The 27,129-nt window shown below is 37.9% G+C and overlaps 1 protein-coding gene across 1 annotated transcript in view; it reads left to right on the forward strand.

The window, feature by feature from the left end:
• Positions 1–27,129, forward strand: part of LHFPL3 (LHFPL tetraspan subfamily member 3) — a 375,927-nt gene that overhangs the window by 1,200 nt on the left and 347,598 nt on the right. The window lies entirely within an intron of this gene.

A 27,129-nucleotide genomic window follows, 5' to 3' on the forward strand; every position in this document is an offset into this window, starting at 1 on the left:
ACCAAAAACAGTGATATACTTATACCCCCCTAGCACCAATTATGTATTCAATAAACCAATAATGTAATAAGCAATAACAGATACAATCACCTAAACTCCATCATGTTCCGGCTCACAGCGGTGCACGCCCGGCGCGTCCATTGCGTCATCTGCAAGGAGACACCGCACACTAGTGGGTCACACCCCCGGAAGCTGCCAACCACCTACCCGTGCCAACCACAGCAAATATCCGTCATCAAAAGACGTTGTATGTGGCTGGAGGCTCAACTAACATCTCTAGTCTTAAACGTGTATAATATAAAGTGTTTTTAAAGTGATGGTAAATCCTAGCTGGGAAAATTATGTTTTTTTTGCCTCCGTCAAATAGTTTATTTTGCTTTCTTTTTTTTTAAAGTGACACCCCACTGGCACTGACATTTTGTAAAAGTAAACAACTTCATTTTTTAAGTCTAAAGTGCATGTGTATGTGTGTGTCTATATATATATATATATATATACAGACACACATTCTCTCATATATATATATATATATATATACTGTGTATATATATATATATATATATCATACAAAGGAAACTTGCACTCGCTGGATTTTTCAAAAACAAATTTACTGTGACCGTGTAAATTTGTTTTTGAAAAATCCAGCGAGTGCAAGTTTCTTTTGTATGCTGTGTATGACTATTCACTAGCACCCTGGTAGCTGACGTTTGAGTGAGAGTGCACTTCCCTGCTACACTATATATATATATATAATTTCCCAGTCATAAAACGCTAAAGAACTTAAATAAAGAGGTTTTTGTACAAAACAAAAAAAAAAACAGCATAAAAATGTTTGTAAACAGTAGAATCTGTACTTTGTAAATATTGAGCTGTGGGTAATGGATGGATATGATCCTATAGGTAGATGTTTTAACAATATAGCCAAATTGAATACGGTTTAATAGTAGCAGTTGGAAATATGTAACAAGTTAATATATATACTGTATGTGTGTGTGTATATATATATATATATATATATATATTTATATACATATATACATACACACAATATTTCTTTAATAAATGTGATGGGTAACACAGTGTGTGTATGCATGCAAATGTGTTTATGTACTGAAGTGTGAGAAAAAAATAAAAAAAATATATGTGTATATATATATATATATATATTATATATATATATATACACACACACACACACACACACATATTCTATCTATCTATCTATCTATCTATCTAGCTATATATATATACATACATACATACATTCTCACTACTTTGATATTTATATATATATATATATATATATATATATATATATATATATATGTGTGTGTGTATATAATATTACAAATTCAAATTTAGAAAATGCTAGTATCTCTTTGACTCCATCTCTCTCAGTTGTTTTATTAATTGGTTTTTCAAATCGTCAAACTGAAATGCTCATTCATGAGGGAATTTACATTTAAATAGATGCATATGTGTTAACAACATTATTCTAATTAAAGGTATGACTGTTTCAGTGTGAGCTTGTACTGTGCACAGGGAGCACATATATATACCTGCTCTACTTGCCTCTGTTCAGTAAAAAGATATGTATACAGGGGTGGAAAAATATCACTATGGTTTACTAGTCAGGGGTTAAACGATACTTGCATAGAGGGGGAAAGTTACTTGCATAGAGGGGGAAAAGTTACTTGCATAGAGGGGGAAAAGTTATTTGCATAGAGGGGGAAAAGTTATTTGCATAGAGGGGGAAAAGTTATTTGCATAGAGGGGGAAAAGTTACTTGCATAGAGGGGGAAAAGTTACTTGCATAGAGGGGGAAAAGTTACTTGCATAGAGGGGGAAAAGTTACTTGCATAGAGGGGGAAAAGTTACTTGCATAGAGGGGGAAAAGTTACTTGCATAGAGGGGGAAAGTTACTTGCATAGAGGGGGAAAAGTTACTTGCATAGAGGGGGAAAGTTACTAGTCCACTCAATGTTAAAGAAAGGAAAAAGTTCGCTTCAGTTTCTAAGTTGTGTGGGACTAGTGGACCACTGCAAATTTCAAGCCCTGTGTATACATGTTCTACTTGTGTATAAATTGCATACTATGTTAATTTAAAACCAAAGAGTACATTGTGTTTGTTCAAATTATACTATGGATCCATTGAAGTTTCCCCGTAGTACAATTTTAAACACACATTCCACATTAAAATGCTATTCCTTTAAAAAAAAAAAAAAAAAAAAAAGTTTTTGAACGGCTGAACAAATGTTACTGAAATTTGTTCCTACACACCTCAGAAAATAAATGAGTTCAGTACATTTGAGTTATGAGGTTCTTTTATGACCGTTGTCTGGGTATACACATATAAAGAGGAAATAGTAGTTTAACCTTTTTATTGCCTTTACATCACATGTAACAGATTCGTCCCTGAGTCAGCATCGCTGAAATATTAGGTGTAAAGATACACAGGCTTTAGCCTCTAATCATTTTTTTGAAAAGTGCAACCACAGAGAAATGGGGTCAGCCGTAAAAATGATTTCAACAAAATGAATTTTATTGGATATGCAAGTTAGACACCATGGTCCTAAAGAACTTAGAGAGGTTTTTGTAAAAAAAAAAAAAAAAAAAAAAATCAGCATAGAAATGTTTGTAAAAAGTAGAATCTGTACTTTGTAAATATTGAACTGTGGGTAATGGATGGATATGATCCTATAGGCAGATGTTTTAACAATATAGCCAAATTGAATACGGTTTAATAGTAGCAGTTGGAAATATGTAACAAATTAATAAAAAATAAATATATATATATATATATATTTTATACATATGGCCCTTGTTTTACAACGGTTAAATTTACACCGTTTCAGAATAACAACCTTTTTTTCCAGTCATGTGGCTGCTATTGAAAAGCATTGAGAAGCAGTGTATTAATTAAAATAGCCAGTATGTGGAGCTGTCCGCTTGTGTTACAGCAAAGCCAAGCAAGCTGAAATGAATCAGTTTAACCAGACCTGAGCTATCGAGCAGATTTCAAAGGAACAAGATCTTCCTTTCTATAACTCAGTCCAGATTGGAATGCATAGAAAGAACTGTTTGCAGAAAAATGCAAGTGAAGTCTGTGTTGTGTGATTATTTTATTAGGTTTAAAATGCTGTCTAGCATTTAAAGTCTTCATTTCAAAGCTTTTAAAATAATGTATTAGGTGTTACTTATGACAATTTTAAGAGGGGCCTGGAACCTATCTCCCTCACTTCACATTGACTTACATTATAAACTGGGTTTCAATTTACAACGGTTTCGATTTACAACCATTCCTTCTGGAACCTAACCCCAGCATAAACTGAGGGCTACCTGTATATATATTATTATACTGTATATAAAAGGTTGTGGCAATAAAATATGTCCAGCAGATGGTGCTAAAGTTAAATAGATGTAAATGTGTTTAAATGAACAGTTCAAAAATTAGCAATATAAAGAGGTCGATTTATCAAAGACTTCGCCCCCGTACAACTGCAGGTTCTCACAAGAGAACCTGCAGTCCATATTTAACAAGCAGAGGTCATGCTTCCCTAACCTTTTTGCCACCTCTTAGGTAGTGAATTTTAATCTCCCCGGTCTCGTCTAACCGGGGAGATTGACAGCTCCTGTCCGCAAGTTATTGGCGTTCGTGTGCAATGCTGAATTTCGACAGCGGAATTGAGCCCGCCAGAGGCGAGGTGCAGTGGGCAGGGGCGCGTATGTACGTCCCTGTCTCTGCAGCTTGATAAATCGACCCCAAAGATTGTCTGTATTGTGCTATTCAGGCCTGAAACGTTGTAGTGAATTCTATGTGCCTAATGATAAGGGGGCATGATACCCACATGTTGAAGCACTTGAAAGTGATGCAGCATAGCTGTAAAAAGCTGACTAGAAAATATTACATGAATATCTCTATGTAAAAAAAGGAAGATATTTTACCTTAAAATTTCCTTCTCACACCCCACTGCAAAGAGACTATAAGCAGCCAATCAGGATGATAAGTCCCAGGACTTGCAAGGGAGTGTGCATCTGGCATGTGCAGGCACAGTCATGTTATTTTCCTTTTCAGTTTCAGGAAGTTTACAATGAAATTGCGCAAGATTTCGGTGAAATCTCATGAGTTTACAGTAAAGCATTACCTCAGCACTACTGGTGCTGATTGGCTGTTATGTTTATTTTTTCAACTTGCAGGTGGACAGCATCTGAAGTATAACTGTTCACAGAGCACTTACTCTGCTGAGCTGAAGACATTTCGATGTAAAAATACTTCCCTTTTTACAGAGAGATATTCAGGTGATATTTTCATATCCGCTTTTTTCTGTTATTCTGCATCACTTTCAATTTTCTTAGCATATGAGTATTATGTCCTTTTATATTAAGACATTATTTTATTTAAAGGGACATAATACTCATATTCTAAATCACTTGAAAGCAATGCAGCATAAGTGTAGAAAGCTGACAAAAAAATCACCTGAGCATCTCTATGTAAAAAAGGAAGATATTTTACCTTAAAATTTCCTCAGCTCACTAGAGTAAGTGCTGTGTAAACAGTTATATCTCAGCTGCTGTCCAACTGCAAGTTGAAAAAATAAACATAATAGCCAATCAGCAGTGCTGAGGTAATGCTTTGTTGGGATCTCATGAGATTTCATAGAACTTCCTTAAACTGAATAGGAAAATAACATGATTGTACCTTCAGACGTCCTGGGCAGGGCCAGATCTGCCTGGCTGGCGGCATTGGCAAAACAGCTTGAGTATTGAACAAACCATTTATGTGAGCACAGCGCACAACACACACACACACACACACACACAACACTGACTGGCACAGGCACTTCACTTCCAGATCTCGTACTTGCTAGCTAATTGCTATTAATTGCTTTGCTTGCTATGCAGCATTATTCATGGACAGAGGTCAGGGAGGGGAGGGCGTGTGTGGGCATCTCAGAGAGATTACTTGCACATTGGCACTCAGCGTAACACCTATCTGACTTAGAGACTGTGCGTCACGTGCATAGAGTCTCGGTCAGTCAGTGAGAGGCTGAAGGCGGACAGGGGTGGAGCTGAGAGGGAAACAAATGGAGGATGCTGGCGCCTCGTAACTGTTGTTGTCAGTCACACTGTGATTTTGAAATTGAGGCTGTCGGCTGAGCCACGTGAGTGATGCCCAAAGATGGCCAGAGAGATCGGCGGTACAGTGGCCCACCCAGACCGGCGGTACATTGCAATTTGTAGTGAAGAGTGAGGTAGGAGGGCGGGGGTCATCTGAGGGCAAAGGTCTGGGGGTGGGCAGAATGTGTGGCGGCCCGGGACTTTTCAGTGATGGTGTGAGTCAGAGTGAGTGACACAGGGCCCGGGGGCCAAGGTGGCAGTGAGTGCGGCTGCAGCACTGTGAGAATGCGGCACAGACAGTACTTTACAGCTGGATGAGCTGAGTGGCAGTGGCACATTGGCATAATCCAGTCTGCTGGAGTGGCAATTACTTAACTTATCTCCCGGTGCATTAGATCCCACCTCACACTTGGAACATGATTTCCCCCCCCCCCCCCAAACCACCTTGTTTACATAGATTTTTTTTTTTTTTATAACCAGTAGTTAAAGGGACACTAAACCCAAAATTTTTCTTTCATAATTCAGGTAGAGAATACAAAGTTAAATAACATTCAAATTTACTTCTATTATCTAATTTGCTTAATTCTTTAGATATCCTTTGTTGAAGAAATAGCAATGCATATGGGTAAGCCAATCCTATGAGGCATTGATGTGCAGCTACCAATCAGCAGCTACTGAGCATATCTAGATATGCTTTTCAGCAAATAATATGAAGAGAATAAAGCAAATTAGATAATTGAAGTAAAGTAGAAAGTTTAATTTTCAGTATAGGTGGGGATGCAAAAGGCAAAATCAGCTATTTCAAATGAAAAAGTTAAATGAGCTATTTTGAACAATACATTTCAACAGATAAAATGGATCATTGAGAACACATTAAAGGGGCAAAAAAATTGTACTACGTTGTCCCTTTAAACATTTAGGGCTAGATTACAAGTGGAGCGCAAATTTGCCCGTTTGTGGGAGTGATAATTAACCAGCCAATACAAGTGGCTGGTTATTGCTACCGCTATCTCTGGTTAATTTTCTAAAAGTGCCCCAAATGCCCTCAAAATAGAGGGCATTCTAGTTTTTTAGTAAAAAAAGAACTGCACTAGGCAGGTTTGGGGCAGGTTTGGGACTTTAAAGTTGGTGGGATTTGGGTGTTGGAAAAAAAACGGCACTGAAAATTGCCTTTACAATGCGGTCTATGGGAACAAATTATCGTATGCTGCTATTACAAAGTGGAGTGCTAATATCGCTTGCACGCTAGCGATATTTAGCATTCCACTGGTAATCAAACCCTTAGATTGTAAGAAACACATGCACATTAGTGATTTAACATTTTCATTGTTGGAAACATACACCAAGCAGTGATGAAACCCTTTGCTAGATATAAAAATGTTTTTTTAAAACAAATATTAGCCTGATAATAGGCTAGATTACAAATGGTGCGCTATGTAGTGTTTTAGCTTGAACGTTGACGTAACTAAAAGTAAACTTTTTACGCACATTAGGTAGCACGCGTATTACAAGTTGAAAATAAAAAGTTTGCATGCAAAAAAAACTTAATTAAAAAAACTTTTTTTTTATTTATAAATTTTGTTTATATCTAACATTGTATACAGGTTCACAAAACATTACATGTAATTGCGCCACGCAGGGCTGAGTATCATACATTTAGTGAAGAGAGGAAAATCAGGCGCATTTTAGTAGGTATAGACAAAAAGATAAATCCTGTTAGTATACTTTTCCTTTATGTAACTAAGAGATCAATAACTTTCACTCGAGAAATATTTGTACACACTGTTGTGAATTTTTCTTTTTTATAACATAACTGAACTAAACAAAAAAAAAAAAAAAAAAAAAGGGCTCTAGCCCTGTTAAAGGGACAGTAAACCTTAAAAATAATGTTATATAATTCTGCACATAGTGCAGAATTATATAACATTATTTAAGTGCTATAGTTCTAAACGGCTTTTTTCCCTTTTAATATGTAAAAATTATGGCGCTTTTACAGACCCGCTCTCTGCTCTCTGCTGAGCGGGTCTGTAATATTTAGTCAGCGCATCGGGCCAGCTGTATAGTCACAGCCCGGCCCGACCGTGCCATAAGACTAAGTGCAGCTCGCTCCTGTGACAGGAGCGAGCTGCACTTAGTGCTATGGCGCGGTCGGGCCGGGCTGTGACTATACAGCTGGCCCGATGCGCTGACTAAATATTACAGACCCGCTCAGCAGAGAGCAGAGAGCGGGTCTGTAAAAGCGCCATAATTTTTACATATTAAAAGGGAAAAAAGCCGTTTAGAACTATAGCACTTAAATAATGTTATATAATTCTGCACTATGTGCAGAATTATATAACATTATTTTTAAGGTTTACTGTCCCTTTAACTGAGCGGGTGATGTCATAGTTTAAATGTAGAGATTATGTACTATGCCTGGTCATTGTATGAGGTTAAATATATGATTTGAGTACAATCAAGCAGGTGAAATATTTGGGCGCGTGTTATGTAAAAACATCAAAGGAATTAGACAGTAGTGAATTTGAAAGTGGCACCCCCCACAGATTTGAACACACCTAAGTACAAAGCATAAACAAATACATGCAGGCTCCAGGAGATACTAATTAGCTAAATTAACCATACCATGACCATTACCATGACCAGTGTTGTACTGAGGATATATAGTTAAGTTAGCAAATACCTTTATAAGTCATTCGAGATGATGCCTGATATAATGTAGGGAGCACTTGTTATACCATTGCGTAACGTGATGATAATATCAAAAGCCTAATTGAACATCTGAACATATGATAGGTTTGTGTGAATTGAGCTATAGGTTACTTAGAAGGTTTAAAAGAGGTAGAGTGACCCCCCTAAAAGTATGGTGTGAACATGTATGTCCCAGGCTGCTATGGGAGAAATAACTATAGTTTTGCAGGTACAGGTATACCTCATAGGATATCCCAGGTGGGGATAAAAAAAGCGCGCTGATAAAATACAAACAAATATCATAAAAAATTAACGAACAAAGTCAGTGTACAACTCTACCGTGAATCAGCTTGTGAGTGTGTCCTTAAAATAAAAAGTTTCTGTGAATCCGTGTAGGTGTTTTTCTTCTTAGATACAATAATGGCGTGAAGGCAGGCAACTCCTCTTGGTCCCAGAGAGTAGGGAAAAAAGCTGGAAAATGCAAGAAGGAAAAGAGGACGCCACAATAGCGTAATATTGTTTGGTAATGTGAGTAACAATATAAGAACAGGTAATATGCTTACCAGAACAAGAGGCACTGTACTGTGACCAGTGCGTGACAGCTTGCTAGCACTTAACAGTGGCTAGTACACTGGGGGGAATACGTTCCTTGGAGTCTTTTCAGGTACCCCCTGGGCAAACTTTTCTTGGTGCTTGTAATTTCAAATAGAGAATCGGACTTGGCGTGTTGTTGTATTATGATAGAATACCACAAAGCACGGACAACTTCTTAATTAAAATTGCTTTAATATGACGCGTTTCTCAACCCCAACTGGGTCGTTTCCTCAGATAAAAGCGAGTGCAAGTAGTTACATTTGTTAGCATTATATACACATTGTATCTTAAAAAACAGGAAGTTGTCATCTATCATAATACAACAACACGCCAAGTCCGATTCTCTATTTGAAATTACAAGCACCAAGAAAAGTTTGCTCAGGGGGTATCTGAAAAGACTCCAAGGAACGTATTCCCCCCAGTGTACTAGCCACTGTTAAGTGCTAGCAAACTGTCACGCACTGGTCACAGTACAGTGCCTCTTGTTCTGGTAAGCATATTACCTGTTCTTATATTGTTACTCACATTACCAAACAATATTACGCTATTGTGGCGCCCTCTTTTCCTTCTTGCATTTTACAGGTATACCTCACTTTACAGCGCTGCACTTTACAGCGCTTCGCTAATACAGCACTTTGTGGAGCTGAAGTTCAACTTCCAAGAATTTTGAAACAGTGCTGTAATCTTTGTGAGATTGCGAGAAAAGTGACTGGCACCATTTTGCTATGCGCAATTCACCCTTTTTACAGCATTACAGTGCAATCTGTGTCTCCGTGTTATAGTCTGGCAAATTTTACTACAGTAATTGTCACTATTTTACAGGTACAGTTTCTATTGAATACTAATTGCATACTGTGCTGTGCAAGTGTTAAACTAAACGTAGCACTATTGCACCCCTAATATATGGTAGTTCAAACATGTTTTCAAGTCTTTAAACACACTGGCAAGTGAAAAGAAAGCTAAAACGGCCTTGTTTCACTTTAAGGTGGTTTTCACTTTACAGCAAAGCTCTGGTCCCTAACCCGCTGTATTACAAACGGTGCCAGCCCCTCAAACAGTTAAGTTTTGAGTACATAATAAAAACAACAACAACAAAAAAAACAGTGAGCCTTCGCGTTACCACATTGACAAGTGCGGTTATAGTGGTAAGATGGTGGCGTGACTTGCAAGCTATCTCAGCAAGGGCAAAACAAAAACAAACATAACAAATGACAAAACAACCATAACACATAACCAAACAGTAAAACAAAGCATCATTGTCCTCATAACCATCCCCACCCATGTTGCCAGTCAGGGAGAAAACTAAATGTTTTGTGGTGGCGTTAGAATTTCATTAAAGGAGTCTACAACAGCTCTAGTCTTGTTAACTGAGCGGGTGCTGCCATAGTTTAAATGTAGAGTTTATTTACTATGCCTGGTCGTTGTAAGAGGTTAAATATATGATAGTGTACGATCAAGCAGGTTAAATATACAGGCGTGTGTAATGCAAGAATATCACAAGGGTTAGCACAGTGGTGTAATTGAAAGTGGCACCCCCACAGATTTGAACACACCTAAATACAAAACATAAACAAACATATGCAGGCTCCAGGAAATACTAATTAACTAAATGAGCCATACCCCTGACCATTACCATGACCAGTGTTATGCTGAGAATATATAATTAAGTTAGCAAATACCCTATACGTCATTTGAGATGGTGCCTGAAATAATGTAGTGAGCACCTGTTATACCATTGAACACATGAATATATGATAGGTTTGTATGAATTGAGCTATAGATTACTTAGATGGTCTAAGAGAGGTAAAGTGACCCCCCAAAAGTATGGTGTGAATATGTATATCCCAAGCTACTATGGGAGAAGTGGCTATAGTTTTGCAAGTACTACAAACGGTACCAACCCCTCAAACAGTAAAGATTTAAGAACATAATCAAATAACAGGGAGCATTCGTGTTACCACATTTACAAGTGCGGTGATAATGATAGGATGACGGCATGAGTTGCAGGTTATCTCAGCAAGAGCAAGCAGGTTATCACAACCAAGGTGGACCGTTATGTACATGATAAATAAGTGAACACCGCATATAGACATAGAACAGTCAAGCCTACACTAGATATAAACAGCGGCTCTATTTCTGGAGCACCCCCAAATGTAAGCCTCACACAGTGATCTCGGGCAGTTCAAACAATAGATGATCAAGGCGGTACACTAGCCCGTAGTCAAGAAGTTCAAACAGTCAGTCAGCCAATGCCCCCTTGCTCCACCGTTATATTCGATATTGCCCTGAACATGGGTTCACATTAATTCAAGTTCTGAAATATGCCCCATGATACCGTGAGAGCCAGTCTGGGGGGGAGATATCAGCTGATGCCTCTTGCTCTGCGGGTGAGTCTGGGTGCCTCTGAGGGACAACGGTCAGACAGCCAGTTCACTCGGTGTATAGAACAGCATGGGAGAGGTGATGCATTCGACAACAACTGCAAGCGCTGGGGGGAGACCATAGCCGCGCCACTTGTAATTGCAGTGAGCCCAAGTGATGTTTCAGGAAGGGGCCATCGCGGGCCAAAACTTGAGTATTGCGAAATATCAGAGAAGCTGCCATCAATTCTGAGTGCCAAGTTCACAACTTGCGCAGCGGTTAAGTCTCGCAGTAGCTCAGGAACAAGTAGTGATTCCATGCTCTGCCTCTCAGTACCCAGAGTTGGTTCCTTCACTGGGGCGCTTATTATACAGGCTCCACATAGCCTCTCCAGTCTCGCAGTAGCCGTAGCAGGTGGATGTTGAGCCTGTTCCATGCGGCAGAGATCCCTCGGCCAAGTCTGAGAAAAGGCTTGCTGAGTCGTCAGATGCAGCAGACCCTTGTAGAGTTGTAGTAGGTGAGTGCTGTGGGTCTTGTACCGAGAGGCAAGTTCGCTTATTCACAGGGTCAGGTTCCTTCAGGTGGGCCCCCCGTTGCTTGAATCACCCCAAGCAAAGTTTTAAGGTTACAGGATAAGCGTTCAAATCTAGGCAGGAAAATATCGAGTAACTGTGCAGCAACATAATTTTCTGCCTCCATCGGAAAAGAAACCAGTAAATACTGAGAGGATTACTATGTACAGTGTGGCGCTTAAGAGCTCGCCACTATGCCAAATGGCTTTTAATGCTTAATATGACTTCCGTGGGAGAGAAGATGGTATGTTCTCTATCCACCTTGGTTCTCGGACACGTAGCTGTCAAGAGATATGCAGATGGCAAGGGGTTCAGGCTGTATAAGGATTCTCTTTCTTGAGGTATCTCAGAGCTTCAGAGGAATGCAGCCATTTTGTTACGCCACCCACCAGAAGTCAATTAAAAACTTTTTAATGGCAATTCACTTCCTGTGAGATGCATACACTCACTTTTTGTGGAGACACAGTCGTTTGGCTATTTTTGAGACAGTCTGTTGGAACACTCTTGTGGAAAGAGAGAACTCTGGGCTGCTATTCTTTCTATATATCTTTATGCTTCTTAACAACACTGTAATATCCCTCACTGTTTTGCCAAATCACGTTGTATTGGTGTTTGAGCTAGCAGATTGGAAGTCAGAGTTCATTCTTGGATCTGACAGAGCCTACCTTGTGACTGTGACGTCACATGCTACCTGGTGGAGGAAACTCTATTGTGGTGTCTGCTTGTTGTTTGCAGTTCTTCCCCCCCCCCCCCCCTACTGCTGCTGTGCCTGGTTTGTCTCGCTGGAGGGACCGGTAGTCTCCAGTCTGTTACATGCGCACTACATGCAGTGCCCATATAAATGTGAGTTGCCACTTGTCACCATATCAAGTGATTTCTTCTATTTAGACATACTCACCCTATGAGGCGCCTCTTGTCTGCCTCTCATCCAACAGTGGCTCAATGCATGGAGGTGATTGGTCTGATTGTAGCTTCTATGGACATCATTCCTTATGCTCGTTTCCATCTGCGACCGCTGCAGCTTTGCATGCTCCGTCAATGGAACGGAGACCATTCAGATTTATCACAGATAATATATCTGGAACCCCTAACAAAAGACTCTCTCTCGTGGTGAATTTCACAGGAACATTTGTCTCGGGGCATTTGTTTCCTGAGACTTTCCTGGGAGATTGTGACTATGGACGCCAGCCTGTCAGGCTGGGGAGCTGTTTACGGTTCTCTGAAGGCTCAGGGCCTGTGGTCTCGGGAAGAGTCTTCTCTTCCCATAAACATCTTGGAGTTGAGGGTTCAATGCCCTGTTAGCGTGGCTTCAATTATCTTTAGTCCGGTTTATCAGATTCCAGTCGGACAACATCACCTCAGTGGCTTACATCAACTTCCAGGGAGGGACTCGGAATTCCTTGGCCATGAAGGAGGTGACTCGCATTCTGCAGTGGGTAGAAGCTCACGATTGTCTCCTATCTGCCATCCACATTACAGGAGTGGACAATTGGGAGGCAGATTTTCTAAACAGACAGACCTTTCATCTCGGGGAGTGGGCTCTCCATCCGGAAGTGTTCTCTCGGATAACCCTCAGGTGGGGGGGTTTCCAGAGTTGGATCTGATGGCGTCCCGCCAAAATGCCAAGGTTCCAAAGTACGGTTTAAGGTCAAGAGATCCTCAGGCCGTTCTGATAGATGCTATAGCGGTTCCTTGAAAGTTCTCGCTAGCATATCAGTTTCCTCTGTTTGCTCTCCTTCCACGAGTCATTGCTCATATCAAACAGGAGAGAGCATCGGTAATCCTAAAAGCTCCTGTATGGCCTTGCAGGATCTTGTTCGGTGATCTGGTAAGGCTGTTATCTCTGCCTCCTTGGAGGTTACCTCTGAAGAAGTACCTTCTAATTCAGGGTCCTTTCCTCCATCCAAACCTGGATTTTCTGAAGCTGACTGCTTGGATATTGAACGCCTAGTTCTGTCTAAATGGTTTTTTTTCTGAAGCGGTCATTGATACTGTGCATCAGGCTCGCAAACCTGTTACTCACAAGATTTACCATAAGGTATGGCGTAAATATCTTTATTGGTGCAAATCTAAGGGTTTCTCCTGTAGCCGGGTAAGGATTCGCCATATTTTATCTTTTCTTCAGGATGGCATGGAGAAAGATTTGTCAGTTAGTACGCTGAAGGGTCAGATTTCTGCATTATCTATCCTTTTGCACAAACGTCTGGCAGACTTGCCAGATGTTCCAGCTTTTGTACAGGCCCTGGTCAGAATCAAGCCTGTGTTTAAACCTGTTGCTCCTCCTTGGAGCCTCAATCTAGTTCTTAAAGTTTTGCAGCAGGCCACGTTTGAGCCGATGCATGTTGATATCAAATTGTTATCTTAGAAGGTTTTGTTTCTCCTTGCTATTTCTTCCGTTAGTAGAGTTTCTAAGCTTTCTGCTCTGCAGTGTGATTCCCCATACCTTATCTTTCATGCAGATAAGGCAGTCCTTCGTACTAAATTGGGTTTTCTCCCTAAGGTGGTGTTGAATCGAAACATTAATCCGGAAATTGTAGTTCCTTCTTTTTGTCCTAATCCTTCTTCTCATAAGGAATGCCTTTTGCATAACTTGGATGCTGTGCATGCTTTACAGTTTTTACCTTCAAGCTACTAAAGATTTAAGGCAATCTTCTGCCCTTTTTGTTGTTTTCTCTGGAAAGCGTAAAGGTCAGAAGGCCACTTCTAGTACTCTTTCCCTCTGGTTAAGAAGTATGACTCGTTTGGCTTATAAGACTGCTAGACAGCAGCCTCCTGAGAGAATTGCGGCTCATTCCACTAGGGCTGTCTCCTCTTCTTGGGCTTTCAAAAATGAAGCTTTTGTTGGACAGATTTGCAAGACGGCAACATGGTCCTCTGCATACTTTTTCCAAATTCTACAAATTTGATACTTTTGCCTCGGCTGATGCTTCTTTTGGTAGAAAGGTTCTTCAAGTGGTGGTGCCTTCTACTTAGGTCCTCCTGCCTTTTTCTCTCCCCCTGTTCATTTTGTGTCCTCTAGCTTGGGTATTGGTTCCCACTAGTAATTGGAATGATGTTGCGGACTCTCCATGTCATAGGAAAGTAAACTAAATTTATGCTTACCTGATAAATTTCTTTCTTTCCGGACATGGAGAATCCACAACCCCGCCCTCCTTTTAATTATAATTCGGCAGTTTTTTGAGTAAACTTCAGGCACCATTTCACCCTTGTGTTTCTTCTTTTTCCATTTTCCTTCGGTTGAATGACTGGGAAATATGGGTAAGGGAAGTTAGACTTAACAGCTTTGCTGGGGTGCTCTTTGCCTCCTCCTGCTGGCCAGGAGTTGAATATCCCACTAGTAATTGTAATGACGTTGTGGACTCTCCATGTCCGGAAAGAGAGAAATGTATCAGGTAAGTATACATTTTGTTTTTTTCTTTTACTTTCTTTCATTCTTTTTTAGCCATGTATAATAAATATACATTTATTTATTTATATATATATATATATATATATATATATATATATATATATATATACACACAGACACAGAGTATATATATATATATATATATACATATATACACAGAGTATATATATATATATATATATATATATATATATATATATATATATATATATATATATACACACACACTTAATAATAAAGATTTTAGGTAATTGTTCTCTTTATTCCCCAAATCTGGAATTTCAAAATCTAAACTTATTCTGAAATCCAAACTTTTTAGTATTTTTGTAAAACGAAAATGATGAAAAATACTATTTTCCCCATCTGTAAGTCACAGTCTTCAATTCTAGTCTATATTTGTTTAAAACAGCAAATATGGGTGGCGTGGCCAGCAGTCGTAGGAGCAAGACGTGTTTCTTGTGAGCTCCGTTCAGAACGAGTTATAGAAAATATAAATTCTCTTCAAACCATCTAAATCTTATCTCCTAAGAATTATTACATCGTAAGGACACATTAGAAGATTTTGGTGGACATTTAAAATTTTCAGAAGCCGATAACTATGTGCTCCGTTTACCCGCAAGCTTCTGGATCGCTTGCAGCTGCCGAAGGGTAATGGCTCCACTCCGACGGCTGGACAAGGTATAGGCATTCAAGGGAGATACTCCTGAACACGGAAGATCTCATAATTGCCAAGATACAACGACCGGATCATTTTACTGAAGCGGTGCACATCGTAGCACTCGGAAGAACTGCCTCACACAAATACCTAGTGCTACAGGTCGGTAAGAAAAGGAGTTACAGTAAGCAAGCAAAACTGAGATTTCAGCGCTATAGTGTTTTTTATTTTGGGACATAAGCGGACAATTGCCTATTATAACAATAGAACCTGTGTAGGATTAAAATACTATTTTAATTAAATCTAAATTTTGGCGGGAAAAGACTCCATTTTGAGCAGTTGAGAAATTCACAAATTGCCACAGCACTAGCACACTATGGCTCCCAAACTTGAACACTTTAACATCCTGCTGTCAAAAGACTATCCCTACTATACAATATCAGCAGCTCAATAAACATACCACACATGTAAAAGCAAACATATAGAGCACTTAAGTTCCTTTCCGGACCTTTATAAATACCACCTACTTTCTTCTTAGTCTGATTAGGTAGCTTACATAGCTGCAATTCAGGAGTTGACTAAGGGGATCTAACTAAAGGTCTATAGTCCTAAGACAAAGGAAGACAAAGGAACTGTTCAATAAACATGAATAGGTCCTTGGCTTTATCTCTGCTTCCACAAACCCTCCAGAGATTCAATAATGGAGAACTGCTAAGCTTGGGGACATGAGAGATGGCAGTCTCTAATAACCCTTAAAGCCTCACGTTGAAAATGCGTACTACAGCATAACAATGTAATTTTATATCTAGATAAACAGCATTAATACCCCAGCTCCTGAGTTTCACCAACAAGCATTGTCAGCTTTAAACATATACACCAACCCAATTTATAATCCCCTACTAAAGCAGACAAGATGAAGAACAAAACACAAACAGTCAAAGAATGCCTCAATTAATTGCAACTAAAACAAAAACATCCTCTAGAGACAATATGAATGGAAGTATTACTAAAATAACTGCATTGAGCATCATAGATACTCAGAATAAAGATCTTTTGTCCCAGATAAAATCTTTGTTTGAAGAAGAACTAAAAACTGCGTTATCTGACTTGAGACATGACATTAAACATATTGGTAGCCGCATGGCAGAACTCGAAGAAAAAACAGACAACATCGTGGAAGATATTCCTCAGATTCAAAATTCCTTATCGGAACATGCTGAATACATCACCAAACTCGAAGAACAAATTGAAGATCTCGAAAATAGATCCTGCAGTTCTAACCTTCGTGTTAGAAACTTATCAGAATCATTTAAAAATCTTCAAGTCTATGTAAAAACTTTTCCACCAATTTGTCCCCAAGATAGAACCTGGCATGTTCCTCATAGACAGGGTGCATAGAACCTTAACTAAGCCCCAACAATCATCAACAAAAGACATTCTCAAACTCTACTACTTTCATATAAAGGAGCTTATCCTCAAGGCAGCTAGAACACAGCAAAACATCAATTTTGAGGGCCATTCAATACAAATATTTGCAGATATTGCTCCCATTACTCTATGAAAGCGTAAAGATCTCAAACCAGTAACAGCTCTCACTAAAGCTCAGATTAAATACAGGTGGAACTTTACTTTTAAACTTTTATTCCCACATCAGAACATCAGCTACACCTTCTCCACACTAGCATAGGGATTCACCATATTACAACGTTTATAGATCCATTTTGAACCTCCCACCACTTCAACGATCCCAAATTCCCAAAAGAAGACCTTTCAAAGAAAGTTGACTTTGATGGGAAAAGCCATAAAACCTAAAAAATCAAAGTCAAACCCAAGCACCACTACGGACTCTGACTTACCATGTGAAGAGGAAATCTCTCCAACTTGAATAATGGAGTCAAAGTGATGAGTATTTTCTCTTTCTAGCATAATTAGTAAAGAGTGTCATCTTTTTGAAACAATTTCTACTAGACCGTTTTATTTAACGGAACATTAGGTTGTCCATCTAAATGTTCTAATATATTTTACTGCATTTTTGCTTATTTCAGGAGCTAACCTCCTCCCCCCTCTCCATTCTATGTTTTTACTTATGTTTTAATATCCATATAATCCATCCCTACCTACCCCCCTCCTTTTCCATTCCCCATCCCTCTACTTAAAGGAACATGATACCCAAATTCTTTCTTTCATGATTTAGATAGAGAATGCAGTTTTACACAACTTTCTAATTTACTTCTATTATCTAATTTGCTTCATTTTCTTGATATCATTTGTTTAAAAGCATATCTAGATAGGCTCAGTAGCTGCTGATTGGTGGCAGCTCATAGATGCCTCGTTTGATTGGCTTGCCCTTGTGCAGTGCTGTTTCTTCAACAAACAATATCTAAATAATGAAGCAAATTAGATAATAGAAGTAAATTAGAAAGTTGTTTAAAACTGCATTCTCCATCTTAATCATCAAAAGAAAAAATTGGGGTTTAATGTCCATTTAATAACTGTCAAGAGAATATAAGTAAATATATATTTCACTTCAGACACTATGGGACCTGCCATCCCATATTTCCCCTCAACTTCCCCAGTTTGGGAATCCTAATACATCTATTAAAGTTTATCTGTTTCTCAATGTTTATAACTACTTAATCCAGATATTTTTCTTATCAAAGTTGTTACATTTGTCATCGTATAATTGCTTTATGCATATTATCTATCACTGTATTGTGGTTGCACTCAATGTTTAGTTTTTATTGCAGAATATATTGTCTATTAGATGTTTTCTAAAAGTCAGGTGTCTTCTACATTTGGTAAGTCCCGGCTCTCCACAACAAGGTCACATTTTGTAATCCTTTGGTCCCTACATTACACTACAATTTAAGGAAACTAATATATTAGCAATGTTCCACCTCCCAAGATGTCTATTAAAATAGTTTCACACAATGTGAGGGTGTTTAATTCCGACATTAAGAGGAAAAAAGCAATCTCCACTTATAAAACCCGAAAAGCACAAATAGTCATGTTACAGGAGACACATTTTACTAAAACATATACTCGAAAATATTGGGACAAACTGTACCCTATTTAATACCATGCAGTTTGCAATAACAAAAGGGTGGGGTTACTGTTCTCCTTCACTCATCTTTAAACTTCAAATAGGGAGAAGTAGTCATAGATAAAGAGGGGAGATACCTCCTGATAAGGGGATTGATCCAGAATACACCAGTATTGATAGTTAATATTTATGCTCCAAATGACCACCAAGCGTCTTTTTTGACAAAAGTGAGTAAACACTTAACTCTGTGGAATAAATATAAAACTATTATGGGGGGGGGGTGATTTTAATCTCACATTAGATCACAGACTATTTGGAACCACACAAGGGGCATCACATGTTCACTTTAGACCTTCCCACAACATTTTAAAAGATGTCACATTGGATTACAACTATACATATTTTTCGCCAATGCATAATTCACATTCTAGGATAAATTATATCTTTGCAAGCCAAATATTGATCCCACTTCTAACAAAAGCCACAATATTAAACTGTCCCTGGTCAGACCACTCCATGGCAGAGGTTACTGTGTCTGGGGTTTTAAACCCAGATAGAACTAAATCATGGACACTAAACACTAGTTTGCAACAAGATAAAATCTTACTACAACAGCTCCACCAACAGGTCTCTGAATTAATCTCAATCAATGCTGATAGCACTTCTAACCCATTATTTGTTTGGAGAAATAAACAAACTAAAGCCAAATTGACACAATTACAATCCGAAGCAAATTTATTAAGATCCCAAATGACTCATAACCAAAATAAAAAAGATATCAAACAACTTAGAGCTACAAATGATTAAATAAACCAATTACTAAACAAAGAAGCGATTAGGTCTATTAAAATGATAGATACACAATATTATATATACGGAAATAAGCCGGACCAAATTCTGGCAAACAAACTCAAGGAAATGACTAGAAACACTACAGTACCACAATTGCAAAAACCTGATAGTACAGTCCCTAACGATCCTCTTTGTATTGCTAATGTTTGCTGACTTTATAATAGTTTGTATAACCTTCCCGATCCTAATAAAGGTAAAGACAAATTAGCAGACTTGGATAGTTTTCTGGGACAAAGCACACTACCAACCGTTTCTGAGGACGAGCTTAAATCTCTGAACTCTCCTATTACTCAGGAGGAAATAAAGGTTGCCATAAAAAATATGAAACGCTCCAAAACGCCTGGACCAGATGGCTACTCTGGCATTTTTTACAAATACTTACAAAATATTATGATTCCCCAGCTACCACAAGTATTTAACTCCATTATGAAGGGCATAGAAATCCCCAGAGAAATGTTAATGGCTAGTGTATATATATATACACACACACACACACACACACATACAAGTATGTGCAAGGATATATATACAAATTCTAGCATTAATAATAATTTAAAAAATATGACTCCTAGAAATACAAATACACATTAATTTCTGTGAAAATATATAACAAATCAATATAAAAATAACTTTCTATGAGATATTGTTTGTTGAGGTATAAATCAATCTATTTCTTGGACATTAACAGTTGAAAAATAAAAGATTAGCTTTAGAGAAATGTGCTTGTTCATGGACAGTAATGAAATGGTATAAATAAAGTTGGGAAAAACCCGAATAACCGCAACATCGATGACTGTTAGTTAACACCAGTCCGATGCTCTTCGCACCGTACTTGACGAGCATGTTTTTGACGGCTTTTTTTTATAAATAAGGAGAACATATTCAGGTCCGCGGCAGCGATGTCTGGCAAGCGTATTGACGCCAACGAATGCAACATAGTTGATGCTTTGATAAATAGGCCCCTATATGTTTTCTGTTTTGAACAAGGTAGGCATACAGGGAGATTTTTATGATGTCCTAACTACTCTTTACTTGGTCCCCACAGCCTTTGTCAAACTCTCGGGAAACCAATCAAAACCAATACATATTAACAATGGTACACGTCAAGGGTGTCCCTTATCACCATTGCTGTTTGCTCTCTGTATTGATACATTGGCGGTCAAAATCAGAGATGATCCAGATATTTCGGGACTGGAGGTGTGGGACAAAATGAATATAAAGTATCTCTATTCGCGGACAATGTTATATTGTCATTAACTAAGCCACTTTTGTCTCTTCCCCCTCTATACGCATTGATACACCACTTCGGTAGGATATCTGGCTATAAAGTTAACAAGGATAAATGCAAGGCTTTAAGCATTTAATTACCCTAACATACAAAAAAGCTTTTGGAGTTAAAATTTTCATTCAAATGGGCCTCTAAAATGCTTAAATACTTAGGGATACATCTCCCCATAAACATTTACACCATATACCAAGCCAACTACATTCCTATGTTTACTCACATTAGAAGCCTAATCTCAAAATGGTTAAAACTCAAAATTTCCTTGTATGGAAAAATCGTGTCCACTAAAATGTCACTTCTACCGAAATGATTATACTTATTTCAATCACTACCAGTTTCGATACCGATATCAGAGCTAAACGCTTTACAGAAAGATATATTACGCTTTGTGTGGCCTCCTTAACTAGTTGGAACAGCTGCTGGAAACCACTCTGTGCTCGTGAAGACTGTGGAAACTGCCCTTCCACTGAACGTAAATCCAACAAATGTAATGTTCACAGCACTAGGTATAATAAAATGTATTTATTTGACAAAAGACTAGCAACGTTTCGTGATCAATATCACTTAATCATGCTATATTCATCATATACTGAAAAAGCCTCTTTTTAAATTACTTGGTTTGGCGCCATTCATTAGAATACATCCAGCGCCACCTTGTGACATTTAATAGTTATTACACCTCTTTTGCAAAGGAATTTTCGTTCACTCCTTTTCTCAATATGCATTTTAACAACAAAATTAGACAACCATATACATTACATACATTGTTATCCAAATATATATTTTCTTCAAAATACAATACTACCTATGATACAGTCCTTATATTTATTCTAACTTTATAAACAGATTGTATAGGCACCAAGCCTGTTACCAGAATACTGACCACTCAAAGTCCTTATTCATGCCATGGGGAACCATTGACCGCAACCTATTGATCCAATACATTTCTTTTTGTTTGAGTAATTTCTCATGATCACCTGCCTTTCTCTGTGGGCCAACATGATCTGTTATTTGCCATCTCAATTGGCTTACGCTGTGTCCTTTTTCCAGAAAGTGATGGGATACGGGGGCTTTCCTGTCCCCACATCTAATATTGGAGCGGCGGTGTTGACTCATTCTATCTTTTACTTTTCTTACCGTCTCTCCAATATAGATGAGGGAACATTGACACTTTATTAACCCCTTAATGACCACAATGTACCCTGTATGTCACTGGTCGTTAAGGGTTTTTTCAGGACATAATAGCACAAGTCTAGCAAGAACACGCTATTAATTCCCTCCCTCCAGCAGGCTTTGTGGAATAGAGCAGTCTCAACGCTGGTGGCAAGACCGCGTTATAAAACAATCAAGTCCCAAAAAAAGGCCAGCGACATACAGGGTACGTCGCTGGTCCTTAAGGGGTTAAATAAACAGCATATGTTGTGTCACATGTAAAGAAATATCTAATAGTCAACTTTTGGCCACTTCTGGGATGAACAAATTTGCCTTTAATTATTGAGCTACAGCTCATACATCCCAAACAGGAGTAGCAGCCAAGATTTCTTTTACCCAGATAACTCTGTTGTTTCTGTCTAATTGGGCCTATATCAGACCTTACAAAATGGTCCCTTAAATTTTTGGCCCTCATATGCAATTATGGGTTTTTCTTGATACTCCCTAACCTGACTATTGCATTTTTATAGAATAGGCCAATGTTTGTTTATTAGTTTAGCTATTTGATTGCCATTAGAACTATATTGTTAAGAGAAGACCATTCTGTTCTTATTAGCTATTTTGGGTTTGGTTTCTCCCAAATTTTCACTACATTTATCTAGAATTACTTGTGGGTATCCTCTATTAAGACATTTATTTTGCATTTCCTGTCATTCTTTAGTCAAATTTTGGTGTTCTGTAACTATCCTTTTTACCCTCACCAATTCGCTTTTAGGGAGTGACTCTACCAGATTACTTGGGTGAAAGCTGTTGTATTGTAAGAGTGTATTCCTGTCAGTTTCTTTTGTATATAGATCAAATTCTAGCTGAGTGCCTTTCTTAAATATCCTAGTATTATACTTTCCTCACTATAATTCAATGTAAATTCCAGACCTCTAGCTGCCAAGTTTGATTCAGCAACAAACTTGGTCAGGGTGTCCACGCTACCCCACCATACGCCAAACACGTCATCTATAAAGCGCCCCCATAAAGTTTGAACAACAATTCGTTCTAATAGATGATCTTTTCTTCCACCATATTAATAAATAGGTTGGCGTATGTTGAGGCTACGTTGGACTCCATGGTTGTCCCTTTTATCTGGATAAACCAATTGTCTTGAAAGATGAAATAATTCTAGTACAGTATGAACCTTAAAAGCTCTTCCACAAATACACATTGTTGTTGTGACAGATCTCTATCCATACTAAGTACTCTTTTTATGATGCATATGCCTGTTTCATGCTTTATACACGTATATAGGCTTTTAACATCTCGTGTGTACAGAATAAATCGCTCATTTGGTAGATACAATTCTTTAACTTTTTTGAGGAAATCCCCTGTGTCTTTAATGTAAGAGCTGCATTTTATTACCTCTACTTGTAGCAATTTATCAATAAAAATCGACACATTGGAAAAGACTGAATCAACACTGGAAATGATTGGTCTGCCTGGAGGAGCAGTCAGATTTTTGTGTATTTTTTGAACTGTATAAAATACTGGCGTCCTTGGTTCTTTATTATATAGATACTCCTTTAATTTTGTATCAATGATGCCAATCTTGACTTCTATCTCCAGGCAGGCCTGCAATTCCCTATGAATTTTATGTACTCCATGTACATAAAATTCAGAGGGAATTGCAGGCCTGCCTGGAGAGTTCATCCCAGAAGTGGCCAAAAGTTGACTATTAGAAATTTCTTTACATGTGACACAACATATGCTGTTTATTTAATAAAGTGTCAATGTTCCCTCATCTATATTGGAGAGACGGTGAGAAAAGTAAAAGATAGAATGAGTCAACACCGCTCCAATATTAGATGTGGGGACAGGGAAGCCCCTGTATCCCATCACTTTTTGGAAAAAGGACACCGCATAAGCTAATTGAGATGGCAAATAATAGATCATGTTTGCGCACAGAGAAAGGGAGGTGATCGTGAGAAATTACTCAAACAAAAAGAAATGTATTGGATCAATAGGTTAGGGTCAATGGTTCCCCATGGCATGAATAGGGACTTTGAGTGGTCAGTTTTCTGGTAACAAGCTTGATGCCTATATAATCTGTTTAGAAAGTTAGAATAAATATAAGGACTGTATCATAGGTAGTAATGTATTTTGAAGAAAATATCTATTTGGATAACAATGTGTGTATATGGTTGTCTAACTTTGTTTTTTTTAAAAAAATGCATATTGAGAAAAGGAGTGAACGAAAAATTCATTTGTAAAAGAGGTGTAATAACTATTAAATGTCACAAGGTGGCACTGGATGTACTCTAATGAATGGCACCAAACCAAGTAATTTAAAAAGAGGCTTTTTCAGTGTATGATGTATATAGCATGATTAAAGCGACAGTCAAGTCCAAAAAAAACTTTCATGTTTCAAATAGGGCATGTAATTTTAAACAACTTTCCAATTTACTTTTATCACCAATTTTGCTTTGTTCTCTTGGTATTCTTAGTTGAATGCTAAACCTAGGAGGTTCATATGCTAATTTCTTAGACCTTGAAGGCCGCCTCTAATCTAAATGCATTTTGATAGTTATTCACTACTAGAGGGCATTAGTTCACATGTTTCATATAGATAACATTGAGCTCATGCATGTGAATGACAGCTCTGATTGGCTAAAATGCAAGTCTGTCAAAAGAACTGAAATAAGGGGGCAGTCTGCTGAGGCTTAGATACAAGGTAATTACAGAGGTAAAACGTGTATAATTATAACTGTGTTGGTTATGCAAAACTGGGGAATTGGTAATTAAGGGATTATCTATCTTTAAAAACAACAAAAATTCTGGTGTTGACTGTCCCTTTAAGTGATATTGATCACAAAATGTTGCTAGTCTTTTGTCAAATAAAGACATTTTATTATACCTAATGCTGTGGACATTACATTTGTTGGATTTACGCTTTTGTGTGGCAGGGGAAAAAAGCCAGAATAAACAAAAAAATGATGTGCACCCACAAAAAGAATGGGGGGTGGGATTGCCAAATTTATTTTCATATTACCACGCAGCACTTTAGTCCTTTGGAATAAACTAAATGCAAAACACATACCGTATTAATTCAGGCCAGATCCAGGGTGACACGCCTAGTGGTACCACAGTCTATGATCATTATGATAGTACAACAGAAAGGGGCTAATAAGGGTCTTTACAGAATAGCCGATGTAATAATATAAGTTAAATTATTTTTTTATGAGCAATATAGGGATCTTAACCCCAATGACAGGAATATTTGGTTCCATTACCTGCAACTGAAATCCAGGGTACATGATATTTCAGGTAACTTCAAATTCCCTATAAATATCACTTTCTAATCTCTGTGCCTCACCAAAGAATATGCTAGAAGTGTGATATAAATTCTTTATCCAATACTTAATATTAAGTCTAATATGAGCAAGTCTCTAAATATGTTAAAATGGCAAAAGGACTTAGGTAGTACTTGGTCTCTTAAGACATGGATTGATAGTGGATTGACACAACGCAGCTCTTAAAGAGAACTACATAAAGGTGGCATTTAAGTGGTATCTCCTCCCGGCTAGGTTTAAAGGTCTGGAAAACCAGCCCATACATTTATACTATAGAGGATGTGGTGAAAGAGGCTTGTACATACATATGTGGTGGCATTCTGTCAAGATTAGAGAAATATGGGTTTAGACATCCGCTCTTTTGAGCTCCATATTCCAAACACAGATAGTTTTAACACCTGAACAAGCCTTACTACATTTCCAGATCCCACAAATCCCCAAAAGATACCATAGATTAGCTATGACCATCTGTACAATTGTTAGAATAAGCTTGGCCCAACACTGGAAGAATACGCCACCAAGCTCCTCAAGTATAAATAATAAAATAGTATACCACTACAACATGGCTAGCATGGCAGCTGAGACGCTGAACACAAAAGAAAATTTCCTTATACAATGGGAACCATATATAATGCATCATTAATCTATTGATAGAAGTGGAGTATAGATTCCTTTTGTTGTTGGGCTTTGCTCTACAAGTTAGGAAGCGGAGAGCCGGGACCCAGTTGACTCAACTGATGCAGGGGGGCGAGGGCATTCTGTATACTACAAACTATGTGACACCAGCGCAAACTTTTCCATGAAATGTTGCAACGACAATATTAACATTTTTTTAAAAATTCTTTATTTGACAGAAACATTACTATGTAACAATCAACAACATATGTATCATTTGCATTATAATGGATTTTTGAAGTATTCTTTATTAGTCTTGTTAAAAAACAAACAAAAAAAACCCAATAAAAACAATTTCAACATAAAACAGCAAATATTACATGTCTGATTACAGTGCTGTACTATCTTTCTGAGGGTACTATGTATATGAAAGTATAAAAATGATATAAAACTAAATTTAGGTAGCAATGTATGAGAAGTATTATAACATTTAAATATGGCCTAATTGAAATAAGATACTTTTTTTTTTTTTACACTTGCTTCCCTTCTCCAAACTTTCTCATTTTACAGATACACATCTTCAGAAATCCAAACATTTTCCGCTCCCAAGCATTTTGGATAAAGAGCTTTCTACTTGCCTTATTATTATTATTCAAGTGCGGAACGCTGTTTTGAAAATAGTAACTATTTATACAGAGTTACATGTCAAAGTTGGCTTATAGGTTTTATGTCGTACAGACGGAGGGTAATTAGAATAATTTGCAATATGAAATTTCGAATTTTATTTATCCAATGTACAGTGCCCTCCACGTATATTGGCACCCTTGGTAAATATTTTCACCAAAGAATAAACAAGTGCTGTCCAGGGTCTGAACCAAAAATTGTCTGGCTCCTTAACAAAGGAAAATTGATAATAGGAGTAAATTAGAAAGTTGCTTAAAATTGCATGCTCTATCTGAATCACGCAAGAAATTTTTTTGGGTTGTGTCGCATTAACCATTTGTTCTTTTGTTAAAAAAATACACAAAAATACTGTGCTCTCATGGATATCAAACAATTGCAAATACAACACAGGCTTACACAAGAAAAATAAATCTTTGTTATATGTATGTGTGGCACAATTATTGACACCCTTATGAATTCAATAATTAAGATGTTACATCCTGGAAGAGGATGTGTGTCTATATTGTCTCAACGCACTATGAAGAGGATGGTTCAAGTGGCCAAAATATCTCCAAAGATCACACCTGGAGAATTGCAGAAATTAGGGATGCACCGAAATTTCGGCCGCAGAAAGTTTCGGCCGAAAATGGCATTTTTGGCTATTTCGGTTTTCGGGTTTTTTGCTTGTTAGTTTCGGTAAAATTATTGCGTAGCAAATTTCAAATTTGATGCTAGCCTAGAGCTGCTGTTTACGTTTATTACTTCACTTACTGTTCTGCATATAA

The sequence above is a fragment of the Bombina bombina genome, chromosome 6 (genome assembly GCF_027579735.1).
Source record: "Bombina bombina isolate aBomBom1 chromosome 6, aBomBom1.pri, whole genome shotgun sequence".
Taxonomy (NCBI): Eukaryota; Metazoa; Chordata; class Amphibia; order Anura; family Bombinatoridae; genus Bombina; species Bombina bombina.